We start from the raw sequence: 12,642 nt of genomic DNA, 5'->3' as shown, positions 1-12,642 counted from the left end.
AACACTTGTGTTAGGTGGAGGTGCATCTGTTTCTCCACACCCCTGGCAACAAACAGGTTTCTGTAAGAAATAATTGTCTTGGTGGCACTTTCTCCATAGTGGATCCTATGATGAGAACAACAGATTCTATAGTAGAAAATGCATAATAGAAAATGCTGCCTACCTCATCTTAGCTCAAACACCCACTGCTGGGATAAATGAACCTTTCTTAAATGCCATCTGATAATTCTGCTGACCTTCATGGGAATGGATCTCCCTTCCATCATCTGTTCACCACCATTCAGGTCTCTAACCCATTCAGACTTCTGGTGGTTGTAATTTTGAGTCACTATTCATTTTAAAGAAAGCTTTTCCAGGAAATCAAATAGAGTGGCTGTGCAAATTGTCACACTCCCACTGAAGTCAGAGAGATCAAAGTCTGCTCTTCTGAAGTCCAAGTCAACAGAAGTTATTTGCGTGGGAGCAGATGGCAATTGCTTTTTCTTTATAACCAGTGTTTATTCGCTGACTCTAGGTGCTCCTAAAATCTTTATACTGTCAAATCTTCTCTACATAGACCTAGTCCAGCCTGTGTGAAAGCAACATTTGCCAGCTGTGCTTCCAACAAATTACACTGTGCAAATAATTACCCGAGAGGAGGACAGCCTTGGCAGCAACTACCTGAGAAATGCAAGTAGTCAAAGGGCAAGGCTTTGGAGAGTGCTGCCATAAGCTATCTGGTGGAACATATTAGGGAGACATTCAGCAAATGTGACTGAGACCTCTGATTCTCTGCCAGCTGTCAGGTTTGGAATTACATCCATAACAATTAGTCGTGATTGCTTCCCGATGTTGTTAAGTACAGTGCAAAGATCACCAGTTGGAGTAGTTTCTTTCTGTGATATTTAAGCGTGGTGCCAAGGAGGAGTATCAGATCTCAAGGATGAGGGCTAGTGATGGATTGGCAGGTGTGCTCAGGGAAGAGGTGGGAGGATCAATATTTACTTTTTTTTCGGTTCTTCACAGATCTTTCTCCTTATGAGTACTGGCAGTATCTATTCAAACACAGACATTATTGAATAGATAAATAGAGATAACAACATCCCCAAGTGGTGCCATAAAGGTTACAGAGTCATCCCATGATTAAGCAGTCCAGCCAGTTGCCTCGTAGTTTGACTTAGCCAACTTCAATCTATTCCCTGGTCAAAAGTATGAGAAAACATCTGGTTTGTTACACAGCCAAAAGGATCAAATGTTAATAAATTATTGGGGTTTACCTAGAACTCAAGTCCACCTCTGGAAGATTTCTGGCTTAGGCTCCTAAGATCTCATAGAAAAAAGTGATAAGCAACCACCGGGACTAAAGACTTTCTATATGAGCACCCTTGGTGCCAGGCAATCAAAAGAAGTTTTTCCACATAACATTGCCTGGCAATCATAGCAAAATCTGGGACAGAGCACTTCTCTAGGCACCTTGGGATACCATTTACTAGCTGCATTCCATTCATCAGTAGTCTCTGATAGCACACCCTTTGCAAAGGTGTTGTGATTTGAAAAAAATCAGAATATTCTAAGCTCATTATACCTTAATTTTTTATTTAAGGTGTACACTTTGAGTGAGTAGAGGCTGAGGGTTATTTACTCTGAAGGGACTGGGTAACATCACTACAGCCACTCTTTTCCCTTTTCACTTATATTCTCCCATACTACCTCATATCCTCAAGGCTTTCCTCAAGACTTTGGAGAGTAGAGTGAAGATGGGGTTTGTTTGGAGACATGAATCAGTTTAGCAGATGATTCAGTACATTCTTGAATACCTTAACTCCAAAACCTGTGTCCTAACCTGTGTTCAGTTCCTGTCTTGGATGCTGTACCCCTCCTGTTCAAGAGGTGTGATACAGAGCTGTGGCAGCAGTGATCACGGGAGGCAAAATCATTGTTTGCCTTCCCTGGCAGAACAAATGTGACTCTAACAACCAGACTTCAGCTAAATGCTTCAGGAAAGGGCATTTCTGCCAGATCAAATGAATGCCCATGGAAACCAATCGTGGCAGAAATTAGTCTAGTTAAACATTTGAGCTAATCTTCTCTGAAATTCTTTTGGCAATGTTTATTCAGCTTTAATTGTTTCATGAACACACAACAGTTTAAACAGGGCCTTCGAACCTACATCAAGCCCATACGGTTCATTTGACACAATTTAATTTGACCACTTGAGAGACATAAACATTCCTAACATGTGAATTAAAGGTGTCTCTGGAAGGCATTCAGCTTTTCACTAAATGTTATTAAGTAGACAGAAGCCCAACAGAGGACTGTTATACAGAGCCAGTAATCTGATATTTTGCTATCATTACCATGAAGATCTTTTTCACAGTAAAAACTCCTTAGACTTCAGATTCCAGAGAGAGGTGATTTTTATAATATGAAAGAGTAGATGCTTTGTTCTTGTACACTTAATAGAAGAAAAATCTTGCTGAAGTTTGCATAAGTTTAAGTTATATGAGATCTGGAGTTATACTGCTGCCTTACAGGACGCAACCTGGTAAATTATTGTTCCCAGTATTACTAAAAATTGTGTGGTAGTGTAATGTTAGCAAGTATAATTGCAAGAAAACTGTTTGATTTTCCATCTTCTCTGGAGACAGTGGAAATTAGTGTTTAAAAAAATAATAACCCTCAAATATTCCCTCAGCTCAAGGGAGGGATCCTTTTAACTCTACATCAAGGTGAAGGCCCAAATTTTCATTAAGTTCTATTAACGTCAAAGGCTTCAAAGGCATTTCTGATGTTCTATTTTCCAAGAAGTAAACACTGTCCTACAGCTGCCCAGCAAAGTTTGTCCTAACGGAGAAGAGTGCATGCAGAGTTTGGGGCAAAATCCTTTTGCACAGGATCACCTTCTCAAGGATACCATGGCTAACCTGGCCTTCAGGTTCTTGATTTTCTCTTGGTTTGTCCTGGGTGACAAATGTAGATGAAGAGATAGAGCTGCTTCTGAAAATCCCAAGCAACTGCAAAGTGGAGATGCCAAAAAATACTGTCATCTATAGTGTGTGAAACCACCTGTGGTCCAGCCTCATCAAGAGCTCTGGATCTCCTGAGGAGATAGAACTGGAGGGGGAAGAACCATGCAGAAAAATGAACCTTGTATGTATCCTGGGAGAAGAGTGACAGAAATGCAAATCTGAGGAGTTTCAGCCTAAGACAAAGTGCTCCCAGAACTCTTGAAAGTATTTGTCCTCCTACAGTGATTAGTGGGGGGATCTCTGGGCAATTACACTGGTGGATTAAGTGCCTCGGCACTGGCTAAAAAACAACATGAATCTTGGTTCCAGAGTCAAGAAAAATGCTTAGGTAAGCCAAAGGTTACCACTTTGATTTATTATGCAAAGAGGAAGAGAAAGGAGAAAAACAGGAAAGAAGAATAATCTGTCTTCTGAGCTACCTAAAGTAAAAGCGAAAGGACATTTGTCAGTCAGACATTTGAAGAGCACAAATTCAGCATAATGCTGAGAGAAAAGTGAGAGGAAAAAAAGAAGTTAGGAAAAAAAAATCTTATGTTCATCTCTTTAGCTTCTGTTCCCCTCTAAACAACTTCTTCTTGCCTATCATGTATGGAGTGACTTGTGACTTGAAGATTGCTACCAACAAACACTAGGTGGGTGGCAGCCATGCAATTTATCCACAGAAAGGTGGCTGTGGAAATGTTCCAACACAGTCCAGACAAAAACATCATGAAAAGTAAAACTTAATACAGCACTTCTCATCCCCAGATGGGGGTCACCATTTTCTACCCATTCATGCTCTCTTTTCCTGTATGCATGGCCAGGTGGATTTCTATACCTGGCAGAGGCAGGTAAAGGGGAATGTGCCACTTGGTTACTTTGACATAGGGGAGATAAGTAATGGACTCCTTCAAGGACAGGTAAAATGTGGAGATAGAGGGATGGACCTCAGGGAGCTGTGGAAGATGTGCAAATGTTAATATTGAGGGTCTGGAACAGCCAAGATTGGAGTGAATAGGTAGAAAGACTTGGAAGTGAATGGAAAAATAAAGTTACAGGGGCTTAGGAGTGGGTGGTACAGCAGAGGTAAGACAGCAAACTCTGAGAAAAGTGCTGAAGACATATTGGGAAGGGCAAGTGGGGATGGGAAGGACAGGGTAGGAGGTTGTGGGATGTGGATGGGACTAAAGGAAAAGGAATAAAAAGCGCTCCAAGGAGAGAGGCTGAGGATAAAGAAAGCAAAAGGCAGCTCTCTCCTCCTCCAGCTTGAACAAAAACATTTTTTGTGAGCAGAAAAATATGAATGCTTAGGACCTCTCTATTCTCTCCAAACCCACAATAAAGGGACAACCTCTTACAGTCTCTTTTTACTTTGATCAGCATGTTAACAATACTTTAAAGTCTCAAAGAACTTTGCAGGAGAACAGTAGTATTGTTGGCCTACAGTAGCAGCAAGACTATTCAGAGGTATTTATCACTTCTTCAGGGCAGGCCTGCTCTACAGACACTTCTGAGATTTCAGGAGGGGGTGTGTGCTTCCTGCTGTTAACTGCAAACTCAACAACAAAAAAAGCAACAAAAGCACAGAGCTCAGCTCCAGCTGCAAAGACACAAATGAGAGCTTGAGCATCTGGCCCACCTTGCAGCACAGACACACAGAGGGGTTGTTCTTTAAACACAGGTTTGTAGTTCCATTTTGGATCCCTGAGGGTACCCAAGAGATCTCTGTAGCCTGTCAGATGTTACAGAGGTCTTACGTGCTACTTTTCCTTTTGGAAGAAACAGGTAAAAGCCATAGGGAATATGTTTTGGCATCTCAGATAGCACTAGATGCTTCTGCATGAGCAAGCTGGCCTCATTGTCTCTATGCTCTACTGAAAAAAAAAAATAAAAAAAAAATATATATATATATATATATGTACAAGGATTGCTGCCAAGCCAAAGTGACTTCTTCCCATGCTGCTTAGGGCTTGTGTTCTCCTGTCTGCCCTGCTTGGTTTTGGATCTCCTCTGAAGCCCATGTGGTCTTCCTGTGATCCTGTGTGAGAAATACTTCTTTCTGCTTGTTGCTTTTTTCAGTAGGAAGTTTGTGAAATACCCTGGTGTCTGACCCTCAGCTCACCTGGGTGATGTTTTTACAGAATGCCCACAAACATCCTGTGCTGTCAGGGAATGAGTGTAAGGACACAGAGGCTTTTGGGAACAGTGGAGGGCAACTTTGGGTAGAAGGAGTTAAACCTGGTGCATTCTTATCCATACTGTGTTGGAGAGGGATTCACAGGAGGGTTTTTTTGAGTAATATATATGTGGGATCATTATGTCCACAACCATTGGTCAGCTGACACAGGCTACCACTTTCATCAGATGACATTTCTATCTTAAAAGGAGTCACTGCCATTGCTGTCAACAGTTTTCTTACTGCAGTCAGTCTCACTAAACAAACACTTATTTGTTTGGCTAGTTGGGTAACAAAAAAAATAACAATTAAAAAAAAAAAAATATATATATATATAAAAGTAGTTCCTTAAGATCTATTGCTTTTTGAGGGCTTGAGATTTCCACTGCTTTTTGCTGGCCAGCAAATCTTGCTAAGCAGAACCAGAAGGCTGTTGGGTTGGAACATGCTACCTCGGAGTGTTGAACCCAACTGTGAGAAAAAAGCCTCACTGCCCTGCAAACCCCATCAAGCCTCCATTTTAGTGCTTAATGTAATTCTTGGCCTGCTGTAATTTTGGCAGCAGACCTCAGGTTAATACAATGACTAAGTGTAAGGAGAATACCATGTAGTCAGTCATCAAATCCTGGGCTACAGGCCTGGATCTCAAGAGTGGATGTCACAAGTCCCCATTCTCACTCCCCATGCAGCCCCAGGTGATGTTTGTCCAACTTATTCCTAAAATCCTCCAGAAGGACCTTTGGTAGCTCTGTAGGTCCCAGACCAACAGGAATGACACAGTGAGCCACAGTGCCCTTGTGCTCACAAAGGGTTGATCTGGGAATCAGGAGGACTACGCATGGCTCCTCAGTTCTCTTGCTGACGTATTTGGCCATTTTTCTACACTTATGAAAGAAGAAATTATGATACTGACTTCACCTGACAAAGCACTTAAATGAAACGCACTTTTGATAAAGATCTACAGACTAAGGAGACCCTAACATTATTAGCATTTAGTAGTATTCTTAATAATTTCAAATAATCACTCTAATTAAAATTAGATAATAACTCGTTTTAATATTCTTGAAGCACAAATCCTCATCTAATGAATTTTTAAAATTATTATTATTTAATTAATTTTTTTGTGCGTGTGTAGGGAACAATTTAGGGAGCTGCTCCCCCTTCCTTGGCATGCATAAGGTTTAGGCTGCAGGTTGCTGCATGGTGAGGGAGGCAAATTTCTGCTCTTCACTGTGTTGTTGTCAGTCCCTCTGTACAGGACTTTAGCAGGAAAAGAAATGGTTCATTTTCATGGTTAACTTACTCACTTCCCTCTCTGATGGAGACCCTATAGCAAACTGTCTCCAGGTAAGAGCTGATGAGGAGGGTGGGAGCACAGGGTCATCATACACGTGGGCTTTGCCTTTCAGAGTTGGAAGCTTTGTCTGATCTTGGGGATTGTAGGGGTGTTTTTAGAAGGGAGGCTTCAAATGCATTCCTGCCTCCTTTTTTTTCAAAGCAAGCCACAATTGCATGGGGAAAGTATAGTGAAGGTCTCTGACTGCCAGGCACTGGAGAGAAGATCTGCAGAACACTTGTGTTTGCGTGGCCTGGGTTATTTAATCTGGAATGTCCTTTGACTCCCCTGTCCTCCTCCCCTCCAGTGCACACAGAAGAATGGGGCTCTTGGGGGACTTCCATCTCTCCATGCAAGAATTTTGCTTCTGACATGTATGAGGAGTAGGAACAGGACTGCAGCAATAAATAAATACCAACGTGATTAAAAACAAATGTACGAAGCATTATTAATGATACACTGGAGAGAATGGAAGTTTGCTATGCCAGAACTGAACGGATATCAGGGGCTACATAGTCCTGATGCTAAGGCAGCAGAAGGGGCAAAGCAGTGATTTACTATGCAGGCAGCAATATCTGAGCCTGCAGCTGGATATTTCCTGTTTGATTAGTAGAGCTGTTTTGCACTAAAAGGACAGCTCAGACTCAGATCTATGCAGGTAACCTACCTCTGTCAACAGGATCTGCCATGTTTTCTCTTGTTTTCATTATTCAGCACACCCCCTGACCCCCCTTTCCATCATGCCTTCCCTCCTTGGAGAAGTTTTGACAACCTGCAGCCCATCTGTCCTTGCTTTGAAGGCACTTCTGGAAAGGAGCTGGTTTGTCTGGATGCCCAGCAAAACCATCTGTTGTGCAGGTAGGAAGCTGAGAGTTAAGTGATACAGGAGGGCTCTTGCCCTAAAAGCACATCCCTTTTCCAACATGAGCCATTTGAAATGCAACCACCACAACATACACAGAGCTTTACTCCAGTGAGTAATTATCTGACAGCTCCTATTCTGGGCGCTCACGCAACCGCGTGTAAACGAAGAAGGAAACAAGTCATTTGCATACAGAGCAAATATTTTGTCATCACCTGCTGTTCATCCTAATGAGATTTTGCCAGACTCATTAGAATGATTCCACGCTTCTTAATACCCACTGGGATAGCTTTATTATTTGTTAGAGTCAACAGTTGGCATATGCCATCGTGTCTTTGTATTCAGCTCCTCTGAAACCTCTGAAGGCAGCTAAACAAAGGCAGTGAATAACCAGTTTTGTCTCCCCCATTCTCCCAGGATGTCTTGATGCTGACACCAGTGACTCCTGGGCATCACGGTTAAAGGGATCTCTTTATCAGCCCACTCCCACTGGCTTGTCTAGGCAGTAGGTATCTTTTCACCAGAGACAGGCTTGGCTCTGCATGGCTGAAAGCAAGGACCCTGAGGGTACCTGCTCCCTGCAGAGGACTGATGGGGATTTCTTTTTTTTCTACTTCCCCTGCTGGTTTTAAAAATTTTGTTTCCAAATTTGGTGCTTCCTAAATCTGGTGTTTTTTTCTCTCCCATTACTCTGTCAAAAAAACTATATAAACAAGAATCCTAATACACAAACAGGGAAATGATTAGATTTAAAAAAAAAACAACCAACCAACCAAAAAAAACCCCAATAAGCCAGCTGTTTACTAGTTCACTTCACAAAGAAACTACAGATGATCTGGGCATGGCCTAAATTTATCTGGCTCTTTCTGTGTGTAAGCTTTCCATACAAGTTGGTAATCATGGACAGAGTGCTATCAATTGCAAAAAGAACAAACCAAAAAAATATTCAGATAAGTGCTTTTTCTCCAGTCTGGCAGCTGTAATAATCCAAGGTGTTCCAACAGTATTAGAGGGTTATAATTGGTTTGGGTGTTCCTTATAACAACATGGAGTGAAAAAAATACTAAGTGTAATCTTAAAGTCGACTGTGTCACTTTAAACAAATCCACTCTAGATGATTTTTACACTGGGAGTTTCCTTTTACAAGCAGACCTTGCCAAGAGCCAGAGTAAACACTATGTTAATCTTAGATCAGCCTTTAATTTCTCCTACTTCCTTTCCCTTCCCCTTTCCTTTCTTTTTTCTTCCAAGACAACAATATTATAGACAATTTAAATCAGACATGTCCATAGCTGAGCAACAAAATCACCAACAGAGGACAATAAGAATAGCAATAAACTCAACATAGTAATTATTTTCCCATCACACCAGCAATTACAAAAGCAAAGAAAGAACAATTGAGCTCTCTTAACCTGATATTGATAATTTAATTTTCTCATGCCATGTAATATTAAACAGACTAATGCTACTGCAGGGAACCCTGGCAACAATTAAGCATAACTATGAAAAAGTCAGACTCATTGCAGGCTGGAGCAAGGGGGATAACTCACTATTCATGCCGATGGTAATAATTATGTGCCATGGAAATAGTGAAATTAAAGACAGATTGATACTTAGGCACCAATTCACCACTTCAGCAAGGTTCATATCTGGCCCAGCTCCTGGCAGGTTTGTGTTAATGCCATACACACTGCTTACTCAGAGACCCTGCCAGGCCAACCTGTTGGTCAATGGTTGCTGTAGGCTAACTGGGAATTGTAGCTTCTGTCTGTAAGGTGAAGAAGGAAGCTTGCAAGAAGTTAACTCACAAGCATTACAACTCAGATGCTTTTCATTCGTGCTGTGTGCTGAAACCTCATCATAGCTAACACAGGAAGAGTCAAATTTGAGGTTTTTGCTATTGGTCTGGTTTTAAACTTGAATCACCTGTTGTTCAGTCCACAGAGCATGTGCTTTTCTTTAGCCTAGGACATTTGGTTGCCAAAAGATTGATGCTGGTTGACTGGAGTATTCTACCTGCTGCCTACCTGCTCCTCCTAGAAACTAATAATCTGCCATTAGTTTTGAATCACATTAACCAGTCCTGTGTGCATAACTTAAGGGTATCTCAAATGAAAATTGATACCTGTGTTTAGACAACTGAGCTGAATTTGCTTCCATAAGAAGGTCTCCAGATGATGCTGTCTGCACTGACTAGAGTTCAGTTGACTGCATTGGGATCTTAGACACCTGGTTTATTTGTAGACACCAAGTGTATGCAATATTTTCCAAAACTCTGTCTGTTGGAGCTGTCAGGCAATAGTATGGTTGGCCTCCAGTTGCCTCTCCAGGTGAATGTCTATCCCATAGATACTGTGTCCTATCTGTCAGCCCATCCTGAATACCACAGCATTTCTGGTGACTCTTGGTATCTATGTGTGAGCAGCCTAACCATCCTCATGGAGTATATCTCAACTGCCTCCAAACAAGGTGACCTTCAAGTGCTGACCTTGAAGTTTATTCCATGAGTGATGGACAAATCTGCTTGTGAGAACAAACTCTGGCTAATTGAGAACACTAATAAAACCACAAAAAGTTGCCATGAGAGGATAAAGAATGGTGAGCAGACACTGTGGGGTGAGGTTTTCTTCTCCATGCTTTCATGGTGGGTGCAGTAGTGGTTCCTCAGAAGCATTCTTGCTGTGTGAATGCTGTCAGATACAGAGGAAACACCGAATTTGAACCATATGTGGGGGCCCGCACAATGCAATCCCATTTACAGCTCCATTAATTTTAGTTTCTGTTATTACACGTTGTACCACTTTAATCTCTCCAGGCAAATTATCATCAAAGTCCTGTCCAAATTAGCAAAAGATTGTTTTTCCTTTCCTTATTTATGTCAATAAAGAGTACTGATTCAGACAGGTTAAGAAATTCCACCTCAAATCTTCCGATATTTCTGCAAGGCTTTAAAGAGCATCCAGAATGCTTGGATGGGTTTGCTTTTGTTTCCATTTCCTGAGGGAAGCTACAAACACTGATGTCTGCAGCATTTCTGACCATCCCCAAATCCTCTAGCCATCGAAGGGAAAGAGGGAGAGGGATGATACATTAGACATTCCCTTTGGAAAAGGATCATTAGTGAAAAAGAAATTAAGTCTGATGATGTACCAATGGAAGGGGACAAGCATGGCAAATTCTGACACTAAGATTTTTGTATTAGACCTGTTTTTGTTGTTGTTTTGTTTTCTTTTAAATTTTTCCTAGTCTCCGTATAGATCCCACCACTGAAATTCCATAGTTTTCATGATAACCTAAAACCAAAAAAACCTGGAAGACTAAAAGTTGCCTGTGGCAGATATAGAAAAACATGTCCTCTAGGAATTCCTTCAAATGCAGAACCTGTCTGTGGAAAAAACCAAAAATATTACAAGTAAAAATATTTATTCCTTTAAATGGGAGTTTGTTTTATTTTTAATATGAGTCTATCTAAAGTTGTGCTGAACATACCTTAAAGCCTAAACTTGCTACATTTAATCAAACAATGTATGTTACATATATTTTTTGTACTAAGCCCTCTAAGTTCACTTACCAAGTTTGGAAGAAAGGGTAAAAAAAGCTGAATCTGTGGAAGTCATCAACTAAGCAGAACTGATGGTCGTGGTGAACCAGCTTTTGAAGAAAAACCATCTTTTGCTTGTTCAGCTCAAGTGTCCTCAGTGCTTCCTGTGGTACTGCAACAAGGATACTCTGGATCATAATACTGATGATGGGCAAAGCTGGTAGCCAGAGTGTGTCCTGCAGGGGACACACATGGGACACTTGGGCAGCTCTGCAGGGAGCCAGGCTGGGCCCTGCAGAGTTTCTTAGCTCAGGCTCAGCACTCTGCAAACACAATTATACACCTCCTGAACCCTCCCTGACCTTAAAATCCTCATGGCAGCTCCACATGGCACTGCACCTAAAAACCACACTACCTTGATCCAGATTAAGTCTCAGCATCCAAGGGACAGTCAGTCTGCAGGCCAGATAAACTGGCCATGGTCATCTGACAGATGGATGGGGTTCAGTCCAGTATCTTATTCACTTTCCACTGAGTGTGTATTTAAGAGCTGGAGAACCAAGGAACTTGTTTCCATCTTCTAGTCTCTGGGATGAGGGGATGAGTTTATTCATCTAAAATCTTGAAAATACAGGTGACCAGAACAAGTCAGTTGCTTCGTTTTCCCAAATGCATCCTTTTTAAATAAGTGTATTTTAGAAATTCTGGGGTTTTTTTACATTTTGTTTAGTGCCACTTTCTGTGGAAGTAGAATCTAACATAAACTGAATCATTAAAAAAATGAAAAATCTCCCACAACTTCCTGCTCTAATAAAAATGATAAAAGTTCTATTTCTAACTAAACATATGTTAAGATACATGACTGCTTAAATCAGGGGCCTCCCATGCTGTGTATCCTCTAGTACCCCTTATGTTTCTGGTTAACATTAACAAAAGGAACAAAATGTAGTTTAAAGGAACCATGTCTTATTTAGGAGACGTAATTTAGTATTTACCATGCAATAAGAATATATATTCCTTAAAGAAATCAAGCATGGGTGCAAGACAAGAGGTCACAGTTTAATGATGATTTAAACACAAGATTAAAATAGCTGCTAGAGACCAAGGTTACTATCTTGATAATTTTAAACGTGCTCACATTTATATATCTTATTCTGAACCTATTAATTCTTAAAGCAATTCACATAGGTTTAGTCACAGGATTTCTTATTACAGCTGTTGCCTTATTCTGAGCCACAGAGGGTCTTGTCAATCTTGAACATATCTATTACCCTCCACAGGTAATACAGCCTGCTTCTTGGAGGAAACTATCCCTATCCAATGTGACATTTCAGGAAAGAAGGCTTCATCCAGGCTCTTTATTGGTCAATAAATCAAGTCAGTACTCTTCCTCTCAGTTCAACTCTTCTGCACAACAGAAGTATGGGAGAGTCTCCAATGTTGCCATTGTTCCTTTCTATTTTGTCTAGGGTTAAAGAAAAAAAAAAGTCAAAGCAACCTCACATGAGATTATTCATGCTTTCTTAAAAAAAAAAAAAAAAAAAAAAAAAAAAAGGGCACCTAACCTCCACCTAAAGCTTCTCCTTATGTCCAGCAGGGTGAGAGAAATGATTCTGCCCCTCTGCTCTTGCCAGACTGTACCTGGAATACTGAATACAGCTTTGGAGACCCTAGCACAGGAAAGATACAGAGCTGTTGCAGATACAGACCTGTTGAGAAGGGCCAAAAAAATGATCAAAG

This window comes from Heliangelus exortis, chromosome 1 (genome assembly GCF_036169615.1).
Source record: "Heliangelus exortis chromosome 1, bHelExo1.hap1, whole genome shotgun sequence".
NCBI classification, from domain to species: Eukaryota; Metazoa; Chordata; class Aves; order Apodiformes; family Trochilidae; genus Heliangelus; species Heliangelus exortis.
The sequence above is the reverse complement of the archived record's forward strand: the minus strand, read 5'-3'. Positions refer to the sequence as shown.